Source organism: Amblyomma maculatum, chromosome 5 (genome assembly GCF_055883805.1).
Source record: "Amblyomma maculatum isolate TAMU_Amacu chromosome 5, ASM5588380v1, whole genome shotgun sequence".
Classification (NCBI taxonomy): Eukaryota; Metazoa; Arthropoda; class Arachnida; order Ixodida; family Ixodidae; genus Amblyomma; species Amblyomma maculatum.
Window position 1 is genome coordinate 59,432,923 of NC_139348.1, and position 27,515 is coordinate 59,460,437.

Consider the following 27,515-nt stretch of genomic DNA (forward strand, 5'->3'; position numbering starts at 1 on the left):
TGCTCTTGAGCTTGAGAGCCCCATCCACAAGAGTTATGCAGGAGGAGTTCTGTTTGGTGAGCTCCCGAACATGTTCTTCTCTGCCATTATACGGGCATTTTATTTCCAGGACGCCTTCTTTGCAACAGGTGCAATTTATGATGTCCTCGGGAGAGGCGGCTAAATATGGCCGCTCGGTTGAGATGTGCAGCCCTGAATCTTTGCATGTAAAATTTAAGTGTATATTTTCTGATACAGCCTTGTAGGCACCTCTTGCTTTTGATTCTTTTTCTTTCCCCCAAGCAGTCTGCGACGACTAAATGCTTGTGGTTTCAGGGTAACAAATTTTTCTGAGTAGTGACATTACAGGATCAGTCAGTGATGTTCGACAGACTGCTTTTGCATTAGATGCAGTGATGCGGCCAGCCCTGAAAGCAAACCACTTAGTGCATTTGGCTTGTTCTCTTGCACTCTTCTCGATATTGTCTGCAAGCTGAAATACAAAACAAACTGTTAAAGCTTAGACACACTCGCTTGCTTTTTTTAATGCTCTAGCCAAGTAAACAAGGCTAGATAAAAAAAAAATTGTATGTACAAAGGCCAGCCATACTGTACCTGTGGCATCACTGTGATGTTTTCAGCTATCTGGAAACATCTCTCCATCACGGAACTCCATGTGGTAGGTTGATAGCCCTGCTGCATGTTTGTGAGGATGGCACTTGGAAACTGGGTCACAACAGGGATAAAATCATGCGCATACTCTGGTTCTAGAGACAACAGGGCTGGTCTGCTCCCACTCCGGTGACATGTTGCTAAAAACTATGACCACTGCTCATCTGTACTCGATTGAATGTTCATTGAGCGCCGTTTCAAACGACATGGTGCTTCTCCATGTATTATACTCTTCTTCATTTTTGAGGATGTAAAGCTCACATGTAATGCAGGTTTAGGTTCAATGAACAGTACTGGTGGAAGAAGTCAGGCATTATCTTTATCAGTGCAAGCTTGTCCATCCTGTCTTCGCACGACCGCCTGTATTCAGAACAAAACTGAACCAATATGAAAACAGGCTTCCCCTAAACCTGCCTTACATGTGCAATGGGCAGCTTGCACATTGCCATCTTGGTGTACGAGGAGTCAGGGGTACAGTGGTTTGTCACTGACTGACTGAGAGTGTAGAACGTGCATAAAAGCGAGAATAAGCTGTCGAAAAAGCAAAATCCACAAAAGCCCTAAGGATTGTTACCTCGCAAGGCTTTACAAAAATGCAAACGATGCTTACGCGTAACTATGCGATGGTGCCACAGAATTCTGACTAGCAATTAGCTCACGAGCAATAATTAGCAACCCGTCAGTGTACCTGCGTGCACCAAAAAGCTGCAATGAAGATCTAGCAGAAAACATATGAATAACAGTGTCTCGGCAGCTGAATATTATGGTAAAACATTACTTCTTTTGCAATCGAACAGCAGACCGACTATACGGTGCTGCCGATGTGAGACGCGCAGTCAAAAGGTGTTCGCGGAACGCAAAAAAAAAAAAAAAAACTCCTCGACAGCCCGCGATCGCTGTCGTACACAGCGCTTAAATCAGGGACAGAACGCTTACAAATTTCGTGCTATTTGATCGAACAGTCTGCACATTTCAGCCACTGCCGATGACTCCGAAACCATTAAATCGTTCTCGTAAACGCGACTAAAAAAATCACCAATGCTCGACACCACGCGATCACAACAATTAAACCCGTGAAGCAACGCGTAAGAGCGCAGCAAGAAAACAAACGAGCTTACCTTGCCTACGATGGCAATTCGGATGTCAGCGATAACTTTGAGGCGCGATGAGATAATTGTGGGCTTCCAATGCCCTGAAGCAATTCAGCTGCTCTCTAGTTACCAGGTTGGCGGCATGGATGAGGTAATCATTTCTGTCGGTAAAGTCCAGACCTGGCAAATGATTAACGTCGCACTTGACGTCTGCTTGATTCAAATCAAGGGGGTCGACACCACCGCACAATCGAACTTTATCCACATAGCGCGGCTTTTCAGGCTCTTTCAACTCACGTGCGCACGCGCTTAGCCGCATTCTGAGCGATACACTAGAAGTAAATCTCCCGAATGCCGCTCTGCGCTGTTTTCTCTGCAAAACTCGATTCGACACTACACAGCTCCAGCACAGTCGTTTAACAGCGGAGGCCGGAGGAAGCGAAAGACTGGAACGAGCACGAATATCGAGGCGACTGCGATCAACTGCAGCGACCCTAGCGTGTGACGTCATGTGAATGCCTACTATATATATATAGCGCGGCTTTGTTTCATTGTGTATTTTTTTATAAATGCAGCACATTCTGAAGGTTATCGTCGCCATCCAAAGACCACCTAATTCGAGAGCATGGGAAAAGGCAGAAGTGAACGCGGCTGTTTTTGATCCCATGTACGGCGCCATGGATGTTTCTTTTTTTTTTTTTTTACAAAAGCATTCGATGCGCTAGGCGTCCTAGACAAGGTTCAAGTGCAGTGTGCCTTTGTGTGAGCGGGGCCATGTTTTTAGTTCGCTTTTTTTGGCTGTTTCTTAAATAAATGTTATATTTCCATCGATATATCTGTGCCTTTCTCTTTGTCTAAAGAGCCGCTCTGGCCGAACCACGTAACGGGGGATTGCACCGCAACAGTATAGCTTTGTTCCAGGTTTAACAAAATAGTTCAGGCCAAATGAAATTCAGAAATGTACATTTCCAACTTGGATATTGGCCCCCAATCAACAATTTGGAGTCCGGTTTAACGACAATAGTTGGAGTTCTCTTAAGCTCTCTGCCAACATTGTTTACAAGGCAGTCGAAGTTCTGGGAATGGCAGGCATTTGTGAAAATCGAACAAACATGCTTCACATCAAATGAACGCCATGTCACGCAATGCTAATAACATAAAAGCTCAATATTTAGTCTGGGAGCACTCTGGAATATCCTGCTAGAGCATGGAGCACGCGTTCATGGACATTTGCTTGAATTACGCACACTCCCAAAGGTATTGAAAATGATTGAAACAATTGAGCAGATCTTCATAAAATAGATCTAAAGTTCACTGTCTTGTGTTTGATGAGATATATTCAAGTCCCATTCAAGGAATGAGACGAACAATAACAAAAACAATGATCCTTATACATTTTGTCGAGTACCTCAAGGAAGAACATCAACCTTTAGTTGAATTTGTACAAAAATGGCATACATAATATAGATAACAGTGCTCAGCTCATCATGTGTGCTGATGATAATAGTGTGGTTGTTACTGGCTTTGATCTCAATCAGAATGGTTTACATTGAAATGATTTACTTGAAAACTCGTCTGTCTGCTCCAATTTCATAAAGAAATAAACACAGAAAAAACTATTTTGTTTTGAGCCTGAAATAAGAAATTGGTCTCAAATGGCTAACGATCTGCGATAAATATATTGACTTTGTAGAAACTCACATAAACCTTAGTGTGAATTGTTTTTGCTTCAGTTGGGACATTAATGTAAACAACAATGCAAAAAAATTTCTTCAATGACTGAGTTTTATCTTGCTGTGTAGTACTGTCCTTGCCTAAAAGGTTAAACTTTAATTATACAAGGCCCCGCGCATAAGGTATTGCAGTTTTGTGAGGGCAAGCACCACAAGAGCAAGTATTAATATAATGATAGTTCTTCAGTAAATGTGTATTTCTTACATAACCAATATTGACCGCCAATTGACAAGACACCTCCTTGCAGAATACAATATAAGTACCTTTGTCTATGAGCAACGCTTATTGCGTGTTAACTATTTTTTCTCCACAGGACTGTCAAAGTTTTCTTCACTCGATGGCACTACTGGAATTTAAAGCCACTCTATTTTTACCTCAAATTTCTGGCCTCTGGTTTCTCTCGCACTTTCACACTCAGGGCAATCTGCAATCAATAAAACACAATCTAACGGTTAAGACCGTTAGATTGTGTTTCATTCAGTAAGCTGAATGAAATTAAGCAGGTGTTCCTGAAATTCCCAAAACAGTTATGAATACACATTTTAGGGTTATAAAATGAGAAATACTGATTGTTGCAGTAAGTCTACCAGCTCCAAGGTATCTAATTTTTGCACTTTTTATGAATAATGTATAATTTTTTTTATCCTTCTCTGCAGCTAACGTCTGCTGCTCCTTTGAAAATGGATTCAAGGCCTAAGTGAGTTGCTCTCTGAAACCTTTAATTTAGCTCTCGAGACTATCTAATATGCTCGAATTGAAATTATCGACTCTAGATTAGACTTTGAAATTAGTTGCAAAATTTTCAACTGCAACGCCTATTGAAATGACTATATTTGTATCTATTTTTACCAGGGCGCCAGTTGTAGCTTCTGGGCGGGCGTAACCCAGCACATCATTTCTCATACCTGGCCAGGTCGCGACAAGGCATAACTTGTCATAAGTCTTACTGCCGCTGCCATGGCCTGCCAGCGCTGAGTCATGGACGTACTGGAGGAATCGTTTCCGCAACTTCCTCGGGACCACGACTCGGAAGGGGGATGCAATCGCCTCTTCCTCGTCTAGTTGGGGGATGTAGCGGAGCAGTAAGCCATCATCGCCCAGCAGATACGCGTCGTACTTGCCCTCAGCGTTCCCGGTGCTAGATGCACTACTCGCAAGCTCTGTCAGCACCCGCTGGCATAAACCGTCTGCTTTCTGGGCCTCAAATAGCTCTTCCCTGCTGACCGCTACTCTATCTGCCTCGCTTCATGGCAGGTGAGTAGTCGCCGCCACCAGCTGCTGGGCCTTCTCTCTCTCGCAGCACAGCATGGCAACTCTGTCCACCTCCTTTCTCTCTCTAACTACGCAGGGCGCGACACTCGCGTCCGCCCTGTCCTCCTCTCCACTAGCGGCGACGCCGCTTTCAGCAATGCTGGTCTTCGCCTCTTCTGCGCTTCTGCCAGCCTTCAACGGTGCGCGCGAAAAAGCATCGGACACATTATTCATGCTGCACCGGCGGTACTCAATGGTGTACGCGTAAAGTTGCAACGTCAGCGCCCATCTCGCAAGTCTGCCTGCGGGGTTTTTCAGCCTCTTTAACCACGAAAGTGCCTGGTGATCTGTCTGCACGGTGAAACCCGCTCCGTCTAGGTACATGTCGAACTTTGACAATGCGAACATTATCGCCAGGCATTCCTTTTCGGTCACGGAGTAATTCCGCTCCGCCGATGTGAGCGTGCGGCTAGCGAACGCGACAGGGCGCAGCTTGCCCTCGTGTTCCTGCAACAAAACCGCTCCTACACCCGCATCACTAGCATCTGTCTGCAAGACAAACGGCTTGTTCAGGTCGGGGAGGCGCAACCTAGCGGTGTTCTCTATCGCGCGAGCCAAGGCAACAAAAGCGTCGTTCTGTTCCTTGCCCCAGACCCACTTCGAGCCTTTCCGCAACAGCTGGTTCAACGGCCTAGCGAGCTCTGAACAACTAGGGATGAATTGTCTGTAGAAGGCAACCATTCCCAAAAACCTCTGCAAGCTTTTCACGTCCGTCGGGCAGAGGTAGTTCAGAATTGCCTGCAGTTTGTCATCGTTCGGTCTCAAAGTGCCATCATCAACCCCAAATCCCAAGAGGTTTACTCTCTTTGATGCCAACTGCACTTTCTTTGGGTTGATCGTTATACCCGCACGTCTCATCCTTTCAAGAACGGAATTCAGGTGAATGAGATGCTCTTCGAACGACTGTGAGAATATCACGACGTCATCGAGGTATGCCATCGCGTAGTTGAACCTTGCATCGCCCAGCACGATGTCCATCAATCGCATATACGTGCTCGATGCATTAGACAAACCAACCGGGAGTCTAGTAAATTCGAAGAGCCCGCGGTGACAGGTGAATGCGGTTTTCTGAATGTCACCTTCCGCCACCTCAATCTGCAGGTACCCTCTGCTTGCATCCAGGACTGTGAAGAACCTTACGTTCCCTAACGCGTACATCACAGCCTCGATCGACTGGAAAGGGTACGCAACCGTAGGCGTCAGTGAGTTGAGCTTTCGATAATCAACACACAGCCTGACCGAACCATCTTTCTTTGGCGCTAGAACCACTGGTGACTCCCAGGGACATTGTGAGGGTCTCACCGCGCCAGTATCAATCATAGCGTCAAGAGCGCTGTCGAGAAGCTGTCTCTTATGCGCGCTTAACGGCCGCGGGTTACATCTGAAAGGGCGCGCATCACCCGTTTCGATCTCGTGCTGAAGCAAGTCGGTTCTGCCTGGTTTCTGTGTGAAGCAATCTGAAAACGGGAGTACAGTTTCCACGAGCCTTCGGCGCTGACTACCGGTTCCTGAGAAGGACGCGATAATTGCTTCTAATAGGCTACCATTCAGTGTCGCGGGGGAGCCGTCTGCCACACAAGCGTGGACGCTTGCCCGCTGGGCGACGATTTCCTGTTTGGGTGCGCTAACAAAGGGAATGAGGGGGGTGAAGGGGCTGTATCGATAGCCGTTCTCCGCCATGACAAGCACAATGCCTTCGCTCGAAAGAAAATCTCTTCCCAGAATAACTGGTATGGCTAAGCCGGGCAGATAGACGAAACGATGCCTCCGCTTCCTGCCGTCAAAACGCAGGACCAGACGTACCGCTCCCTCCGCTTTTGTCGTCCCTGCTGCTGCTAAGCTCAAAGGGGTTTCGGCTGGCCTGACACAGATGTTACATCTTTGGCAGGCCTCGAACACATCATCACCGACCAGTGACAGAGTTGAGCCCTTGTCAATGAGTGCCGAGTAGCTTTGACCAGCTAACCGCACTAGCATAAAAGGGCTCGAGAGCGACAACATTCCTTGCGCTCTATAGGCGAGGGGGACAAAAGCCTCTGCTCCGCCGGTGCGGTCGCCCGGTGTCGCGGCGTGGGAGTACATTTCCCTTTTTCCGCCGTGGCTTCCACGAAATTCTCCCGCCGACGGCGGAGGCTGGTGTTACCAGAGAGTTTTAGCTTACCGTGATCCGCGATCCGCTACTGGGATCCGCCACCGCTCGTTCCACTGCGCATGCCCAGACCCCCCTTGCCGCCGACAGATGGCGCCACAAACTGGATGTCGGCACAAAGACCTGCCGCGTCGGGACCAATCAGCTTGACCACCCTGCCCACGCGCGGTAGAGAGCCACGGTGGCGGATCGCGGATCACGGTAAGCTAAATCTCTCTACCAATTATCGCCGCCGGCGGTCCGCGTTTCCCTGCATACGCCTTGCCTGACACTCTTGTGCCACGTGGCCCGACAAGTTGCAATTCCAGCAAAGCCGATCGTTCACCTGCCGCGCGGTGGGGGGATGCCGCGTTCCTCAAAGCGGTTGGGGACGTCTTTCCCCTTTCTCCGCGCCTATGCGGACGTCGCTAGCGAGACCAGCTCGACGCCGCTGCTCGAACGCGTACGGGTCAAGAGCGCGAGGAATCGCGGAGCCTTCCGCTGGCCTTTCCTGCCCTACCATCATTACGTCTGGGCCTGTGGCGCGCGGCGCGGAGTCTTTCTTGGCCTCCGGCCCAGGCGCATCGCGGCTCTAGCGATTCGGCTGGCCTGGGGGTGGCTGGTAGCGCAATTCAGCGAGTAAATCCGCCTGTACTACCTTCGCTTCCTGTGCTAGGGCCTCGAGGTTTGCAAAACCACGTCCCCGCAAATAGGGCTTGAATCGCGGATGGCATTGCCTGATCACGCGCGTAACATGTTCAAGATCGGTTGCCGTGGGATCTGCCCTCTTGTAGAGCTCCTGCATTGCGCGTACATACTCAAGGAGGCTCTCCTCTGGGTGCTGTGTGCGCAACGCTAGCTCCTCAAGCATCCGGCGCTCGTAATCGGGCGGCAAGAACTCGGCTCGGAAGCGATCGGGGAAGTCTGCCATCGACTGGAAGGCCGACTGCCAGCGTCTCCATCGCGCCGCGCTCTCAACAAGTGCTACGGGAATTACCTGCGCTAGCACCACGTTGTCTGGGGAACCCAGTGCCGTCTGATAATCATCGAGTTCTTGCAAGAACTCGTGGACTGATTTCACGTCCGTGTAGCCGGAAAAGGAGGGAACCTCTACATTTATCCGCGGACGCGATACTGTCGCCGCAGCTGTGGCTTGGTTTACGCTAGCCACCGACCCGAGCTGACGGGTGAGCGCCGACAATATTTCGTTCATCTCCTTCATCAGGGTGGCCGCATCGGTAACCTGCGTAGACTCTACCGCGTCCCTTACCTCACATCCGGACGCACTGGCGTCCGAAGCGGCGGCCCTATCTGGCACGTCTTTTCTCGGAGGCATTGCACTCAACAACTAAGCCCGGCCGGGAGCCGCAGAACAACTGCACGCGCACGACTACCACTTAGCCCTCATCAAGAGGCTAGTCACAAAGGCTAATCGTGGCGACAACCCTTCATAAAACTAACATATGCAAAAAAAAATAAAAGACAAATCGCCCGACACTAAAAAACACATACATAACCCAGAACAAAATTACAACACTGTACAAACACTACTATACTACACTCCGCGTCATCTGCACACACGATAGCCCTAAACTCAAAATGGTGTCGCGCCTATCATACGAAGGACCGGCCCGTCGTATTGCCGTGCGCTGCCACGTCGGCAGAGAAATCGTCCACATGGGTGCTAATTCAGCCCCAGTTGGGTGCAGGTTGTAGGCGATTGCTCTGAACGTCCGAGGGATGCGCACGACAAATACACACCGGGCCGTGTAACAAAATATCTTTAATCTCTCAGGGGGTCGTCCAAGGCAGTGCGGGGTCGTCGTCCGGGAGGGCAGGGGGTCGCCTCCGTGGAGAAGTGCCAGGAGCGAAGAAGCAGGAACGAAGAGCAGGAGCGAAGAGAGGCGAGACGGCGGCACGAGCCTTCCTGTATAGCCCCCTCGCGCGGGACCGGTTATCCCCGAACGAGCGGGGAGAGGGAAACCTGCAGCGCGCAGGGAGCATTGGGATTTCTGGCCTCTGGTTTCTCTCGCACTTTCACAATCAGTGCAATCTGCAATCAATAAAACACCATCTAACGGTCTTACTCTATGAAATTAAGCAGGTGTTTCTGAAATTGCCAAAACAGTTATGAGTACACATTTTAGGGTTATAAAATGAGAAATGCTGATTGTTGCAATAAATCTACCAGCTCCAAGGTCTCTAATTTTTGCACTCTTTATGAATAATGCGGAATTTTTTTATCCTGCTCTGCAGCTAACGTCTGCTGCTCCTTTGAAAATGGATCCAAGGCCTAAGTGAGTTGCTCTCTGAAACCTTTAATTTAGCTCTAGAGACTATCTAATATGCTCGAATTGAAATCATTGACTCTAGATTAGACTTTGAAATTAGTTGCGAAATTTTCAACTGCAACGCCTACTGAAATGGCTATATTTGTGTCTATTTTTATCAGGGCGCCAGTTGTAGCTAAGGAATATTCTGTGATCATCAGCTTCCTTTAATATCTTTGACAGCACACACACAATTCATCATTGAAATGTAATTTGAATTCCAGTTTCACCATGCATAATAATTGTCCATTCAGGTGGGATGTTCAGTAAAAATATCAATTCTAACTTGTAAGATTACCAGAACTTAGCAGCCCATAATAAAATTAAATAGCTTGTTTACAAAAAGCTAAAACTGTGCAGTTGGATCTAAGTACTTATTTCAGCTGGGAGGTAATATGGAAACTGGAAAACATTTTATTATAAAAATTCAATTGAGACAGAAAATTATATTTCGAAAGTAAATTGGAAAATGGAAAGATATCTAATTGGAATGAGGGCTTCAAGAGAAAATGTAAATTCAGACTGAAAATTCAATTACATAATGCAAGACTCTCTAGCAGGATAAAGAACACCTTTTACAAATAAGCCCCTGAAAACTAAAAGGGCACTGTCTGTTAATGGAATAGCCAAATGAAGTGGCCAACCAGGCTGAAAAATTAACGTCAATTGGTTTCGTGCTTTTACATTTTTTTTCCCCCATTCAGAATAACTGTAAAACTCAATCGGCCACAACTGGGCTCCCTTTCATTTTTTGAATAAATGCATAAAATCTTCAAAGTCACGGCCGCCGCTCTAAGAATAACTGACAGCATGGGCAAAACTACAGTAGGCGTTGGCGTTCCTGCCAATTGAGGAGCCAGAAAGCAGAGGACCGCCATCCTTGCTATTTCCAATAAAAAGTCCTTCTCAGAGCCACCCCATCGTTTCCTGGAAGATCACGGGCCTTCAGCTTCATCGCCGTGTTTTCATTTTGGTCTTTTGTAGGACGTATCGGTCCTTTAGTAGTCTGACATGCAACAGTGCATGACTAATCCACTGATTGCAAAGCCGTTAACCAACAAAGATATATTTTCACTTCGTGTGTTGCACAAAAACATCATGCATAAAAGAGGCTACATGTCACCATTCCATCTTTCTTTACACTTTCATTCTTTAGCAGACAAAAAACATTGCTGCAAAAAAGCTATAACTGCTTTTATGCAAGGCGACATGGTAATTTTTCCAGCTTGAAACATTTTCAAAACTGAAAAATAAATGCGTGGGGCGGCTCACAACCGTTATTTTTTGTAAACTTGTGTTGCTTCACAGGCAGTACTTGAACAACACTGACATGTGTACATTACTTTGAAACCACATCCATGCACATAAGCTGCTCGTTGTATGTGAGTGTTACTACTTGTTGATGGTTTACAACTCAGAAAGAACACACAAACGAGGGCACAAGAGCAGATAATGCACATATTTGCAGTACCCATGACCGGTTGTATTCGTTCCTGTGTGTCCCATAAAAGCACTCCATTTCTAGCCCTCAATGGCGTCACTAGGGTCGGCGACACCCGGTGCATGACGCGGGAAACCCCCTCTCCCCCCCCCTTCCTCACACGCACACCTGAGCGCAATACCACCACCTACTTTGTCCTTAAACCTTTCTTCGATGAGGGAAGCTCGTTTTTCGTATCGCACAACATGGTGCAAGCCGAGGCATTTTCTCCTTCATTTCGCTTTAAGACTTCATCATAACAAGCATGCCCCACAACGGATGATATTTACACAATTAAACAAGTTAATTATGAGGTACATGTAATATTTTTCGTCTCTGAAGAAGGGCACGTTTTTGAAGAACTAAGCATAGGTTTTTTTAGATATGAATTTCTAGATTGGGAGCAAAAAAATTAAAGGGCACATAAAACCACGAGAATCGCAAGCTATGAGCGTCTAGAAATACTTGGTCTGATGCACGCACAATAACTAAAAGTGGCAAAGTGGCAGATGCCACCAGGATTATAACATGGTGCCATTGTGGACTATTTCGTTTACATGAGGCATAGCATGTGCCAGCATAAACCTCGAGAACTGGCAGATATGCTGTATTGCAGTTCATATTTTTTATGCTTACGCAAACTCTTCATAAGGACTGAAGAAAGCTCTGAACACGAGCAAGACAACTGCACTTACATCGGCCACAATGGTAAAGAATAAACTAATAGTGAAGCGGCTAGAACGTTAGACTGAGTGCTCACGTGCAAAGAAATGCCATTTGAGAAGTAAGCATGCTAATAGCGAAATGATAACTCGAACACACAGAAAAGAACTGAAGTGATAAAAAAAAACAAGCAGCCATAACTGAAGCCTTCAACGGCTACACTGTAAAAGACAAACTTTGCAAAGGGACAAGCGCATAATTACGTCTGCCACACATACGAAATAAGCGTACCCCTCGATCGATCCATTAAACAATAAGAAAATGGCCGGTGTACAAAATGTGAGAAAGACTGACGTTAACTTGCTTTCAGAAACTAATTCCAGATATTATAAACCTTGCTTTGAAAGCGGATATTAATCCAAGGAGCATAAAGCAAAAAAAAAGAAAAAATACAAATGCCAACATTTTCACTTTTCGGTCTTTAAGGATTCAAGGCTGCTATTCGCTTTGTCAAAATCGATGCTTTTCCCCTCCGAGAGATGAGAGATGATAACGTAAGATCTGAAAGCTTGCACTGCCACCTCATAGGTCTAAAGCATTTTTTGATAAGCTTCAGTTCGGAAAACCTCCTCTTACAGGATACAACCGACACTAGTGTATTAGGAATAGCTGCAGGCTGGGGAGGGTCTCTAAAAAATCACACTCTAGTGAAGTCAAATGCTGCCCAACTGTTGGCCTCTTCGAGTTCAATGCCAGCCCCCTTGAGGTGTCTCCTCAGCCAAGGAACTTCGATTAATTGTGCTCTATCAGACAGCTTGTCTTAGAAGGATGTGAGTTCGGAATACATAATTTGAGGCTTGAGTGGCTCCTCAGTATAATAAAAACATTTGTTCACTTCAAGAGGACCAGATATGTTCTGCGGCTTCTAAACTCGCTTTTGATTTAATGCAGAGCTTGGCATAAAATCTACCAGTGCAGTTCAGCATCACCGCTATTATTTTACTCCTTCAATGAAAACCCTGAACCTCAGACACGTTCCCCTACCACACTCTTGTTTAACTTCTGGGCCCTGTCTACTGATATTCCGAGCTCGTTTGATTTTACGTGTTTCTGCGCAATAGCGATACACACTGTTGCAACACTCATCTTCGACAAAGAGCTCTAAAGCCTCCAACTTTGCCGCCACTTTGTCAAAGTATAGGTGCTTTGTCTGGAAATGAAGTTGCGCAGAGTTTACTATTTCAGGTACTGCACGCTATAGGTGCAAGCATCATAGAAAATCAGTCACAGACTACTGTACCCTCCATGCAAATAAAAAATTACCAAACATTGATGCCTTGCTAACAGAATAATAATATTAGTCTCAAAGTGTCTTCAGCAGCGGAGTGACAGTGGGCATTGTCAGGTTTAATTTCATGGTGAATAGACTTGTATCTGTCATTTTAACAATAGCCTTCTCTTTCAACAACAAAAGTGAGAAAGCCTTCTCTTGAAGAAAAAGAACTTAAAGGTCCACTGCAACGGCCACCAAGAAGCCACTGATAAACGTGTTCAGAGTGTAGAACAAATACATTTTTGAGCACTGACCCAAAGTATAACTCCTTGGAACAAAGCCAGCGATTTATTATTAATTTTTAAAAACAGCGTTTTTTGAAATTCGCGGGCAGAGAAGTCATCGTTTGGCGGTGTCGCATGGAACTATTTCCTTAACCCATGACGTCACGGGTGAGTTGACTGGCAAGGCTTGCTAGAAGCTGCCATTCGCTGCGGCCACTGCAGCCATGACGTCACGGACACGCTTCGGGTTGCTGCGAAAGTCGTCTGCTCGTGCGCTGCTCGAACTCTGTGCGGGCTGTTACACAGCTCGCCGCCCTTATCGGTTAGGTGGCGATTGCCCATCAAGTACAACAACCGAAGCGACGCAGTGATCGGCGGAACGAAGCTGCATTTACAAATATCTTATTTATATAACGTGGTTTCAGGAGTACCGGAGCGTCGTCCGACGAGGCGTCAACAGCACGGTCAAGCACCGCACGATGGCAGCACCTCCTCGACCGCCGAAAACACCGCTGCTGTGGCCCCTCCTCCCGCATGCGAAAGGCAGGGCGGATCGTTAGCACCGATGTCCGAAATAAAGCGTGCTAAAATTTGTTGGCGTCTGGAATACTGAGGCGAATATCAAGTATGAAGCCCTCGTAAGGATCGCTGACCAGCAGCAAATTGCTGGTACGAGCGATAGCCGTGATGCAAGCTAGTTTCTGCTCAAGCCAGCTGCCGCTGGTGCATTTCGTCTGACCCGATCTGCTCGTACTAGATTTGCGATTAATGCATCGGCAGAGTTAATCCTATAATTATTTTACTGTGGCAGAACAGGATTCCCTATAAGGCAGTTCACTATAAGTAGACGATTTACGACAGCGTTGATCAGTTCCAAAGCGCCGCCCGCCGCGGCTTCGAAGCGAAACAATTTAGGCCTAGCGACGACTACGGATGTTCACGCATGGCGCCGTCGTTCGCTGCGCTCGTACGCCCCACTCCCGCGGTAATTGTGTAACGTACCTCAGCTTGCTCGCGGCATCCCGTGCTGCAAGCGTTGCAAACTCGTGTACTTTCATAGCTAAGGCCGCGCATTTTTGACGTTCTGCTCATAAGAAACGATACTGCAGGCAAGACAAGGCTTCAGTACGCAGTCGGTGCTCTGTCGGCCGTAATCGAAGACGTCGGGCGGCACCATAGTCTATACATCGATCTTTAAACGTGATACAGTGGCAAATGAATAACTTTGTGAAGCAGACCCGCTCGTACGTTTCGCACACTCGGGTGCCGACGAGTAGCCTCCGTCAACAGACGCCATCATAACCTCGATTAACGACGCAAACCGAGGTCGCCAAGCTCGGTTTGCAATAACAGCGTTTAGTTGTGCAACCATGGTTTGGTCCGCAGTGTAACATGGCCTAACCACGGGTTCGCGGTTACACTAACCGTCGCTGCGCGAACTGGCGAACTCCTCAGGCGTGTGCGAGCGGCCCCGGACGGATTGACGCGAGTACGCCAGCGAGCGAGCGCGCGTCAACCGGAGGCTCGTCGAAGTGACGTATTTCTGGGCGGAGCTTTGAACTTGCTTGTATCCTTTTATTTTTTTGTGGCTCCCTTCGGCGTACGAGTTGAGAGGAAAAATTGGAAGGGTCATTTTTAATCACCGATATCTGTGGTGTTACAGAAGCTAGATAGAACATTTTTGCGGGAGAATGATAGGTGGATGACTATCTATCAGTGTTATGGCGTTGTTTACCCTCCTTGGTGACCCATTTCAATGGTCCTTTAAGGCCCACAATAATGCAGCATGTGAATCGTCTTGCATATATTTCTCTAAATGCACTTCCTAAACAAGCATCCACACCTACTCGTTTTGCTTTGTATTTTCACAGAGTAATTTAAACTTCAATGAGTAATTAGTACCTACTCTTCACCAGCCCCCCCCCCTTCCCAGCCGCACTCTCCTGAGCACTGCACCCGGTGCGGTCCACACTTCCCTATAGGGGCAGCAGTTTTTCTAACCCCTGCTTTATCCTAAAGAAAAGCCTTTTTATATCCTAAAAAGCAATTCCACAACCTCTGAACAGCATGAAATTCAGCAAATACTCATTTTACTCACCTCCACACCTTAGTAATGTCTAAGAAAGTATTTTTGTTTTCGCTCTTAGCATATTAGTTACAAAAAAAATGGCATATGGCCAGAAAACTGATGTTAAAAATTGGCTATAGCACAAGCTACCTTTCTCTTTCAAAAGTCTTTTGCAAACTGAAGTGGTGAATCACATTAACTTATTCTATGCAATTATTGTGCAAAAAGTGTCCCCTTGGAACTATTCACAAGTGCTGTTTGATGAATATTTGTCTTTAAACTCTGAGGTTGTGTGAAATGAATACCAAATAGAAGTAAAATAGTGTAGCACGTATATAACTATATATGTGTTTTTGAGTGTAAGGTAGCCAAATAATGTGAAGAATTTCTGGACTTCAAGCAGTTAATGTAACGAATGACAAACATTTACACAAGGCAATGAAAGTTATTAAAGCATTTCAATGCTTATATGAAAAAAAATTGTTTGTTGATTATATAAAAACAAATTTGTGATGGTAGTCAGCAGTCTCTTTCAGGCTACAAGTCCAGTCGACAATCACTTGACACATATGATGGATGCAAAACTTGTTGCTGTGAAAGAAATGCAGAAGACGTTAGGCGCTGTTTATTACATATTAGACATGCGAAGGCATGATAAGCTGAAATGGTCCATGCGTTGCATTAGAACAAACATTAAGTCATTAAATGATGCATGCATCACATGGATCTCAATTCAACAGCAAACATATGCTAACACTGCAGCGCCCGTCCTGTTTGTTCTTGACCTCTGTCCTAGTCTGTAGCGCTGTTTATTCATCATGTCACCGAACCGACTAGCCCAGACATCTCTTCTCTTACAAAACATACAATGCCATTACTGTTCATGTGATTTGCACTACAATATTTTCATGTATTCTAAAAGCTGCACACAGTTCTGTATTTCTTAGAAAGTACATATCTAATTCCCTATAGTTACCCAAATATAACTCGACAGCCTTAGTAACAGTGTAAATTTCATCTTGTTAGACTGAAATACTGAGGCTGAATGTCCCAAAATCTGGATTTATTGTGACTTTATTTATTTACTTATTTATTTTATCTTCAGGGCCATTAGGCTTTACAGAAGGGAGCAGGTATAGCATACACGAATAGACACAAAAAAGCAGTAGCTAATAAATTAAAAGTAGTACAGGCACACACTTATATAAAATCTATAACAGCATTTCGAAAGGCAACAGCATCAGTGTGTTCAGCATTATTATGGGGAAAGTGATCCCAGCTGACACAAGTTCTAGGTATGAATGAATCATGAAAACATTTTGTGTGACAAGGCGGAATGCAAACTTTGTGGCGGTGATAAATGCTTGCTTGAAGATGTGGTGGTCTTTTTAATAACTTGTCTTTAAGATAACGGTTATGAAAAATCTTGTGAAAAGTACACAAAGAAGCTATTGACCGGCGATGAGAAAGAAGGGGGAGGGAAAGGTTAGCTTTCATGGCAGTAACACTACTAGTGCGATGATAGTTTGAAAGTATGAAACGACAACCGCGGTTTTGAACAGATTCTAAGTCACAAATGAGAGATTCGACACCGGGGTTCCAGACCGAAGCCGCGTACTCTAATTTACCCAATGCGGGCCAATGTTTTGTAAACCAGTAATTTTAATGAACTTGGAGCACATGAAAAATTTCTGCGAAGATATCCAAGCATGCGGTTGGCATTATTTAGGATGTAGTCAACATGGGTTTTCCAAAACAGGTTAGAAGAGACGTGAACCCCCAGACATTTATGAGACGACGCAGTTTCAAGAGAGATGCCATTATTGTGGTAGGTAGATTGTGTAGTAGAGAGACGAGTAATGGGCAAATGCTTACATTTAGTAATGTTTAGCTTCATATTCCACAGGTGACACCATTCCAGTACCTTGTTAATATCTGACTGAAGAACAGATAAGTCGCTATCATCAATTATTTCGCGGTAAATAACACAGTCTTCGGCAAAAAGACAAACGGAAGACAATATATTAGTCGGTAAGTCGTTTATATAAATGAGAAAAAGGAGGGGCTCAAGGACGGTACCCTGAGGCACACCAGAGGAAACAGGCGAAGCATCTGAATTAACGTTATTGGCTGTTACGAACTGACTTCGGTTAGAAAGGAAGGAATGCAACCACGCAAGTAATGTGGAATCGATGTTAAGGCATTTCAGTTTAAGAAAAAGAAGCTCATGAGAAACCTTGTCAAATGCTTTTGAAAAATCCATATGCAATCAGCCTGAGACCCAGAATGCAATGCAAGTTATTAGTGAAACATGTGGTATGAGTTGTGTTTCGCATGAAAAAGATTTACGGAAACCGTACTGGCCATTACTGAAAAGCGATTAGATTCTAAAAAGTTAGCAAGATGAGAATAGATGCCATGTTCCACGATTTTACACGGAATGCTGGTGAGCGATACAGGGCGAAAGTTATCAGGGCAATGTTTATCTCCAGACTTGTGCAGCGGAATCACCTTGCCGACCTTCCTGTCATCGGGAATGCAACCTGTTTCCAAAGGCTGGTCAAATAGTTTGGTAAGTATCATTGAAGTGTACATCTTTGTATTAACAAGAAATTTGGAATTACTGTTATCAACGCTACAAGAGGGGGAAATCTTAAGGTTTTTCAATTATTCTCAGAATACCAGTTGTATCCAAAAGAATTGGATCCATAGGAAAAACATCAAGAACAGGACACTCATGATTGCTAGGGGAAACATTGTCAGAAAAAGCACTAATAAAAACACTATTAGGAACACTCGCACATTCGTTAGGTGAAAATGCAACACCGTCAGATGACCTAATAGTATTGATGAAGTATCTTTCTTGTTGACAGTGTTCCAAAACTGTCTAGGACTAGGCAAAATGTCTAGGCAAGGTAGTGTTAAAGAAGGAGTCCTTAGCGTTTTTTAGAGCCAGTTTGTACACAGCGGCCGCAGAAAGGTAGGCATTCTAACCTTGTTGGGAGGTCGTTAATTTGGCAGAGCGAAACAAATGCTTTTTCTTGCTGGATAACCTTTTTAAAGTGTTGCTAAACCATGGAGATTGGTTATTGCTCCGCAAAAGTCTTAGCGCCACAAATTTATTAGTGAAACGTTCAACAGTGTCCCTAAACAACTGCCAGTTAGTGTCAAGAACGCTGTGAAAATTCTGGTAAATGATTGTTCAAAAAAAGAGCTAGTTCATGATTAATGGCATCATAGCCGACCCGTTTGTAATCTTTAATAGACTTGCAATACCTGCGGCGATTAGGAATATGAACTTTTACATTGAAAAGAAGCAAGGAGTGATGGCTAACACCAGGTAAATATGAGATAGAAGAGATAAGATCCGGCGCGTTAGTTAGTATAAGGTCTAATACATTGGATTAAGATGGCGTGGTTCTAGTTGGTTTAGTAACCAACTAAACCAGTAACCAATGATATGCTTCACCAATCGTATTTGAGATATGAAGGCATTATGCTCTAAGTGCAAAATGGTATTAATCTTAATCTAAAGCAAGCCCTGATCAATGTACGTTATTGACTTATACATAGTATTGTAATAATCATAGCCCAAATGAGAATAGGAATCAATCAGGCACTTGTTTTTGGCAACAGGGTAACCAAAACAGTGCGAGGTCATCCTTTAATACTACAGCTTATTTCGTTTTTTGTTTTTTTCCTAATCAACATCAATCCAGCATCGCAATTCTGAACTGAAAGAATTGCAGAGTTGAATGGCCTAGCATTCTATCTCCATTCTCTTTGTCTTCAAGGCTTTTTTTTAGCCCCCTATAGTCATTCGGCGATGCGGGGTTGCCGGCCGGCATCATATGCATTCGCCGGCGCGTTACTTTGGAATGAGGAAATTAGGCCGTTTTAGCCATTTAGAGCGGTCACCGCACGCACCTCTGGTTAAAACAATTTATAATGAATTAGAAAGAGACCAAATTATATCGGAACACGCGGCAGCGGGCCGGGCGACCTTTGCCGAGAAACCGCGCGCCTGAAAGACGTCGCACCGAGACAGCTATTTTGCAAGGAAACATTTTGCAAATAATATAATTGCAAGGATATGTACAGATGCGCGGTCAATCACCACAAACGTGGTGTACAGTTTTCACTGGAAAATTCGCCCTGCCGGCACCTACGAACGAGTCAAACCGCGTTGGCGAACTTCGATTGTTCGTGTCGCCTAAAAGTCTCACACAGATCTAGACAAAAGAAGAGCAATTAAACTGTTATTTCCCTGACAATTGGCGCGGTGTGACAAGCTGGTTCGAAAACTTCTTCGGGGCTCGAGGCGTAAATGTGTGTTTTGACGTCGCTGCCGTTTCCGCGGTATCCGCACACCGGGCGCAAGCTAAGTCTCGCGGCTCGCCGCCGGGCCAAGCGCTTTCAAAAGCATGGGGAATCTAGGGACAGCCTAGGGAAAACACATGCGCCGTACATCCGGACATGACGTCTTGAATATCACGTGATCAATTATGTTTTATGACGTCATTAGTGACGTCATATATTTTGAGCCAATCAGCGTTTCTAGCCGAGCTACCCCGACACGCTTGTGTTTGGATGCGCCGCGGTGGTGGTGGTGAACCCTTTTATTGCGCCCAGAAACAGGGGACCAAAGGGCCGGTTGCGCTGACTTAAAGGAGGTCGGCGGGGATCCTTTGGAATGCCGCGGCCTCCACCGCGCGTTGGATAAGCCAGCGTTGGTCTGCTGGCTCGGAAGTACACAGGAGAGACTCCCACGTCTCTGGGGTGTTTGTGTTGTCTGTGTTGTAATGTGTACAAGTCCACACCATGTGTATGAGTGTGGCCGGAGTTGAGCAGTGTTTACACATGGGGGCTATCTGATCCGGAAAGATCCTGCTGTATAAGAGGGGGTGTGGAAAGCTGCCAGTTTGTAATTTGCGCCATTGGATGGCCTCGCGTCTTGTTAGATCGCGGTGTGCGGGAGGATATGTGCACCTTTGGAGTCGGTAGTGCTGGAGTATGTCCGTGTAAGTGGTGAGTAGAGAAGCGCGTGATATATTAGTGCCAGCGGAAGCAGGGTGGCTGATCATACTCTCGGCTCGGCAGCTGAGATCTCGAGCGAGAATGTTTGCCTGGGCGTTTCCGCTGAGCGACTCGTGGGCTGGAGCCCAAAGAAGTAAGCGAGATGTGGAAGATGGTGCTGTAGAACGTAGAATGTGCAACGCCTGGCAAGAGATACGGCCAGCATCGTAATTGCGAATAGCCTGTTGAGAGTCACTGATGACGACTTTGGTATTAGGGTCGGCTAGCGCTAGCGCAATGGCAACCTCCTCAGCTGCGGTGACTGTTTCTACATTGTGAATGCTGCAGGCTGTGTACCAGCTGCGGTGAGGGGCGAGAGCTACCGCCACCATCGCTGGCCTCGATGGATGGTAAGAGGCGTCCGTATACTGAAGCGTTTCTCGAATTGACGAGCCCGATCGGCCCGTCTCTCGGCGTGGTGTTCCGGGTGCATCCGTTTGGGAATGGGAGGAATGCGGAGATTTAGGCGATATTCCGGTGTAAGTTTAGCGTAACTTGGGGCCGATCTCGGCGGGGAGATCCCAACTTGCTGCAGTACTGCTCGGCCAGCGTGTGTGAGTGAGAGCCGCTCATACTGGGTGGTGAGGGTTGCCTCGATCAGTTCGCTCACGGTATTGAAGATTCCGAGAGCCATGAGCTTACGGGTAGCTGTGGACATGGGAAGACCTAGGGCCATCTTGTATGCTTTTCGAAGTGATGCCTCTAGCCGTTAGCTTTCGGCACGAGTGAGACGTAAGTAGGGTCCAGAGTAGGTGATGCGGGAGCAGATGAAAGCTTGAACGAGGCGCAGGAGGTTGGACTCTCGCATGCCATGATGTTTGTTGGAGATTCGCTTTAGGAGGCGTCCGATCTGTACAACCGACTGGTCGATGCGTTGGATCGTGATGATGTTTGCTGCCGTTGGCCTGTAGATGCAAGCCCAAGATTCTGATGTTGTCTGTTCGAGGAATCGGGTTTCCTTGCACCTGGAGGTTGATGTCAGGAAGTATATTTGAAGGGCGTCGTCCCGGGGATGGGATGATGATATACTCGGACTTTGTCGCCGAGCAAGTGAGGCCAACTGTACTTAGATAATCTCCAATCCGCTCGATCGCGGTCTGTAAAGTCTCTTCAATCTGGCCGTCACTGCCGCGCTTGATCCAAAGTGTGAGGTCGTCAGCATAAATGCTGTGATGCAGGTGGGGGATGTCGGCCAGTAGCTTCGGCAGGCCTATCAGTGCGACGGTAAAAAGCATCGGCGAAAGTACGGCGCCTTGCGGCGTGCCACGGTTTCCCGGAGAGATGATGGAAGGATCTCCAGTGCCGGCTTTAAGTTGCACTGTGCGGTCGGTGAGAAAGTTTCGGATGTACGCATACATGCGATGTCCAACACCGAGAGCTTGAAGTTGTTGAAGAATCGCTTCATGGAGGGCGTTGTCGAATGCCTTGGCAACATCGAGGCCGACGATCACTTTCGTGTCTAGTGTATGTCTCATGACTACCTGATGATGGAGAAGAAGCATAATGTCCGGGGCCGCTAAATGACGGCGGAAGCCGAACATTGTGTCTGGTAGAAGATGGTGGTCTTCAAGGTATCGTGAGAGTCTGGTCTGGATAACGTGTTCCATCAGCTTCCCAACGCAGGACGTGAGAGAGATGGGACGGAGGTTGGCCAAGGTTGGTGGTTTGCCAGGCTTGGGGATGAGGACTAGATTGGCGCATTTCAACTCTTAAGGGACGGTACCGCTGGCCCAACATTCTTGAAAATAGTCGATAAGAACATAAGCGGACGTGTCGTCTAGATTCCTAAGCATTTTTTTGAAATGCAGTCAGGGCCGGCCGCCGACGTCGTCTTGAGGCGATTGAGTTCTGCTCGAACCTCCGCAAAAGTGATTGGAGCGTCTAGACAGAGATTGTCCGCGCCCTGATAGAAGGGGAGGTTGGTTGTTGGTTCAGGGCGGATGTAAGCATTTATAAGCTCTTGTTTGAGCTCATCAGACGTGCCAGGATACTGGTGGAAGATTCGCTCGAGCTGTTGGCGTGTCTGGAGCTTGCCTCCTGCTGGGTCGAGTAAATGTCGAAGGAGGTTCCACGTCTTACGAGCGTTTGGAGACTTGTTCATCTGGTCACATATGTTGTGCCAGCTCTGTCGAGTGAGTTCTATTGCATAGTTCTCGATATTCATATGTGCGCGCGCCAGTCTACGCCGGACATTGCGGTCCCATTTCCGAGTGGCAAGTAGAGCTTCGAGCGACTTCTTGCGCTCCCACAGATAGGCGTAGTAGCGGTCGCAGTGTGAAACACTGTCCTCTAACTCGACGGTTTGAGTGGCGTCGGCCACTTGTTTGACAATTTCGGTTGTCCACGCCTTGATATCAGTAATAGCGGGAGGTTTGTCCTGCTGTTTCCTGTGCGTCCGGAAGGAGTCCCAGTCAATCACCTGAGCCGGCCGCGTATATTGCCTGGTGGGCTCGTGTACTACGATTTCGAGTACGAAGTGATCACTCCCAAAGTTTTCGTGAGTGTGACACCAAGTCGCTTTAACTCCGGAGATCGTAAAGGCAAGATCCGGCGTTGTATCACGCTGTAGGCCCGTACCGTGTCTAGTGGGGTAGGACACGTCCGTGATAAGTGTCAGCTGGTGCGTATGCCAGTCATTCCAAAGGCGTCGACCTTTAGCAGAGCCATAGTGGTAGCCCCAAGCGCGGTGATGCGCAATAAAGTCACCGAGAATGAGGAGGGGTTGCCCCTGCGCCAGCTGCTGGGCTGTGAGGAAAAGCAGACCGAAAATATCCTTATGAGCTCGGGGAGGGCTGTAGACATTAATTATAAACAGACTAGTGCAACGTTTACGCGAGGGTCGAGGTAATATTTCTAAGAAGACGTATTCGGGTAAAGTTGGATCTAAATTGTGCTGGAGGACAGTGAGATTACGTTTGACGAGAGTAGCTATTCGAGGTTTTACTCGTTCCGATAGGTATGTACTGTAACCGGCAAGTTTCGTGTTCTTGTCGCATTCCTGGAGAGCTATTAGTTCGGGGCGATCACTCGCGGCGAGGAACTGCTGGAGGACCGGACGCTTACGCGCGAACCCACGACAGTTCCACTGCCAGATGGTGGTGTTACCCGAGCTGCTCGCCATGGTTAGGCTGGGATAATTGTGGGGTTTGAACGGGTGTCGGCGCAGGGGCCGCGGGTACAACGGCAGCGAGGAGTTTGCCCTGTGCTTCTATAGCTTTGCTCAGCATCTCAAATTGTTGCGTGACTTGTGAGCCGATTGTGTGGAGTGAGCGTTCGATGTGTGCTTCTAAAGCCTTGATGCGAGTTTGACTTAGGTTGCAGCTTTCCTCAACATTGGCAAAACGCGCCTGCCAACCCTCCGCGGGTGAGTCGGTGTTGGACGTTGCTTTGCGTTTTTGTGCTGATCGGTTGGGAGGAGCAATATCCATAGGTACTGAATCATATGATCCCTGCGGATGCGGGGGAGACGGAGTGAGTGTATCCGTCGGCTTTTCGAGAGCCTCTACTCTGAGTATAAGTTGCTGGATGACTGCTGTCAGTTCCATAATCGCTTTGTGTGTGTCTAGAGTAGTGGGAGTCCCTTCCTGCGTACTCACCGGTTCTTGACGTTCTCGTAGATCTGGTAGAGATTGTGGTAGCCCAGATGGCTGCTGCAAAGTATGAGGAGAGTCCCCTGTCTGCTGGACGACTGCAGGTGGCCCGGGATTAGTCCAGGAGGTCCCCTGAAAACCCATCCGTGGAGCGGGAGACTTGAGCGGTGGAAAAGATCTCGAGCGGTCTCGGAGCTGCCGCTGCTGGCTATCAGAGCGTTGCCGGTCCCATCGGCTGGTGCGCTGGAGTGTGATCCGCTTGGCGGTCTCTTGAGTCTTGAGTTTCTCTTCCTCAGCATTTCGAATTTTCTCCCACTTCCTGCGCTTGACTTCGTAAGGAATCCTGAAGATTTCCCTGCAGCGACTATCGCCCGTGAGATGTTCTTTGCCGCACAGGCGGCAGATTGGTTTGCACGTGTGGTCGTTGGTAGGATTGGATAATCCGCAACCTCTGCAGTTGGTAGTTGTGCGTGCACAAACATCGGCTCGATGACCGAGCTCGCCACAGCGATAGCACACCTCGTACTTCTTCTTGAATAAGTTGCATCTGTGGCGACTATTGCAAAAGTAGACCCAGGTAGGCACTTGGCGCTGAGCGAATGTGATGAGTACTGCGGTGGTGTTCCCGAGCCGCCGAAAGTCCACAATGGGTGGGTTACGGTTGTCTTGTAACTCTGCTTGGATTGTATTTCGATCCAGTTGGAGGTCGACGCCGCGAATCGCACCACGGCTCGAACTATCATCTGGAGCGCAGTAGACGGATATCTCATACGCCTTGTTGTCAATGGCGATCTCTTTGAGTTGCATCACCCGTTCAGCTCTTTCAACGACTGGGGTGCAGTGCGCGAAAGTATTCTGGATCAGGTTAGCTTGTATTAGGTCTTCGTGACGAACAGCGTCCCTGGTGAAGTGAGCAGCAGTGCAAATCGCTTCCAGTAGTTGGTAGGTTGTAATCTTAGAGAGTAGCAGTCCGCCCCGTGGGCGCACAATTAGCTTGAGAGCGTTGCTGGGTAAGCGAGGCTGGTTCGATGCTACAGATTTTTTGGCTAGTAAGCGTCCTCGCTGCCGAGGCGTGCGTTCAGCTTCCGTCTTCGCACGTAGCCCATTGTCGATTTGGGACGCTTGGTTCGGTCCCGCTTTGTATCCAGGGAAATCTGGCACGGCAGGCCCTGATGTTGTTCGCGCTTCCCGGAGCTTGTTTACTTTAGTCAACCAATCACTGGCTGCTAATTCTTCTCGAGAAATTGGGATGCCTTCTACGGTAACCCTCATGGCGAACTACGGCGCGCGAGCACGGTCCACGGCCCTTAACCTGGCACAGTCAACAATGGTGCACTACATCGTACACAGCGCCTGCTTCTGCTGCCCTAGATGCTGAAACGATGGTTGCACTGTAGACATTTACGGGGGTCGCGACGATCTTGGACAGCTGATCGAAGCCGCGATCCCTCACTACATCGGCTGCTGCGTATAAAAAAAAGAATCGGCCTCTTCGCAGCATACAGTAACGATGCTGTAAAAGTGTGCAGAAAAAAAGTTGACTTAGAACATAGCGATTTGATGAATGCGCAACAAATGAAAAACCTTTCAACAACGAAAGCTGCGTTCTTACCTTTGTAGGGGTTGAGAATGCGCACGGCATGCGACTCAGCATAGCAGTGAAGTGCAGACGGCGAATGTTTTCGTGGAGGTCTTCATAGCCATGGCAGTATTTCTTTTTTTTTTTTTTTTTTTTTTGAGGAAAGGAGGGTCTGTGCCGCGAACTGCTACTGTACGAGGTCATGGAAGCACGTGGGGCGAGACAAGCGGCACAGCCTCATAAAGCGAAATGTGAGACAATTTTGCGCAATTTATTCTTACCTTGACGGTGCTAGCGATTTCCCGCAGGTCGTCACCATAATCGACCTCCGACCTCATTCCGCCCAACGTACAGCACGGATCGGCGTGCCGAAAGCGCATCCGCGAAAACGCGCTGGCCCGCCATCGTCGAGCGCCTCAGTGACCGAGCGCGCCGCAGCCGTGCCACATCGAGATCCACGAATCGAAGGCTGGAACCGGGCACGCTGCTGGAGCGGAGGCGCTTAGCGATTCCCTATACATCGTTTGACAAGATGTTTGCAGAACTGCGAAAGCCAGAAACACTCCGGCCCAATCAGGATCACGCGCGCTACAATAGGCAATTGTGCTCCTACGCGCCTCTCGCCCCCCCCCCCCCCCCCCCCCCAAATTAGCGGGGATGACAGCAGGAGCACAATTCTCCAGTATAGTGCGCAGGGGCGAGAGGCACTGAGGAGGACGATTGCAAGGTCTCCTCTGCCTTTCGCAGAGCTGCAGATATTCTGTGACACGAAGTACACAGTATTGAGCCTCTTGGGCAGAAAAAAAAAAAAAAACGAGCAAAGCCACCATTCGACTTCTTCACGTCCGGTTAAGCATTGAGCGCGACGCAAAAAAGCCTCAGGCCAGGCCGCTTTTTGTCCAGCAATCAGCGTTTCCAGCTAAGCTACCCCGATTTACTTCTCAGGCGAATGAATGGAGAGCTGCGGCGTCTGAACACACTACCCATTATATAGTACACTCCACCGCCATAGCATTCGCTACATAGCCAAAGGCTGTCCGACAGCATGGCTTCCGAGATCAACCCAGCGGGGGCGATCTGGGAGGCTATGCTGAGAGTCTGCTTGTGCAGGAATAGTCTCTTAGATGGCGCCCCTAGTCTGCTTAGAGTAAAACCCCTTGATACTTTGAAAGTTACGCCAACGATTGAACTTTGACGCCGCCGCGCTACCTCCTCGCCTCCCCCTCGCCCCTTGCGCGCCCCTTCGCTGAAGGCCGGCTCTCCGCCCGATTTCCTGAGCGACGATTGGTCTCCCTGCCGTTGCCATTAGAAACCGACGCGCGTCCGGCGTTTTCCTTGTGTTTTCTTTTTCCGTCGCGCCATTTTTCCCCTAGTCTCGGCGAGCGAATATTGCGCGCTATGCTTTTATTGCAGCGTGCAAGCTCTATGCCGTGCTGTTGCGCGTACAACTGCAGCAAGCGACCTGAAGATGGTTATGCGGTATTCATGATATCTCAAGGCAAGCGTGACGGCTTGCGCACGAGTCAATGGATTCACAAAATTAGTCGAAAGACGTTTATTCCTAGAAACAACAGAGTTGTTTGCGACGTCGAGTGCCTTTCTCACTCCCCGTAATAACGCGTCACCTGACGCTGCGTTTTTTATTCCTGCTTGCTGCTCAATATTTTTGCGGCGGCAGCATGTTCATTGTATAAAAATAAGGTTGTCCTCTGCAGCATGCTGAATATTCTGCGAGGCTCCAAGGCTCCATCATTTAACACGCTTCGACTTCTGTACAGTCAGAAACAGGGCGCTATAATCTGCTTTTTGCTGTCAGAAATAACTGGAAAATTACAGTCTCTCGATTGCATTTGTCGCGATTATGCTAGGATCCCTGGCCTCCTTCACTAAAAATCAAAATTCGGGCTTGTAGAGGAGCTAGCCTTTCCAGCTTTTACTTGTAGTGTGCGTCGGTTACTCGGGAGCAATGAATGCTGGCCCTGAAAAACTCTTTGGCAAGTAAACCCGAGGTATTGCGGGTAATCTGCACTAGTTAGGTCGTATGGCATTTTTTTTTTTTCAATTCTTGAATGTGTCTTGCCATGCTTTGACGCACGCGTGGGTTAAAAAATATGCGTTCGTTTTATCAGGGATACGGCCAATGTGCAGGAGGTGTTCATATGATCACACACGCTTCACTTTGACCATGACTACTAGGCGTTGGCAGGTTACCTTCGCTTTGAAAGCTGGAGCTCTAAAAGCGCGATTCCGCATATTC

General features: G+C 47.5%; 1 pseudogene; it reads right to left on the bottom strand.

Moving 5' to 3' along the window:
* Positions 1-350: 350 nt before the first annotated feature.
* On the bottom strand, positions 351-2,061 carry LOC146188382 (uncharacterized; annotated as a pseudogene).
* Positions 2,062-27,515: the final 25,454 nt, after the last annotated feature.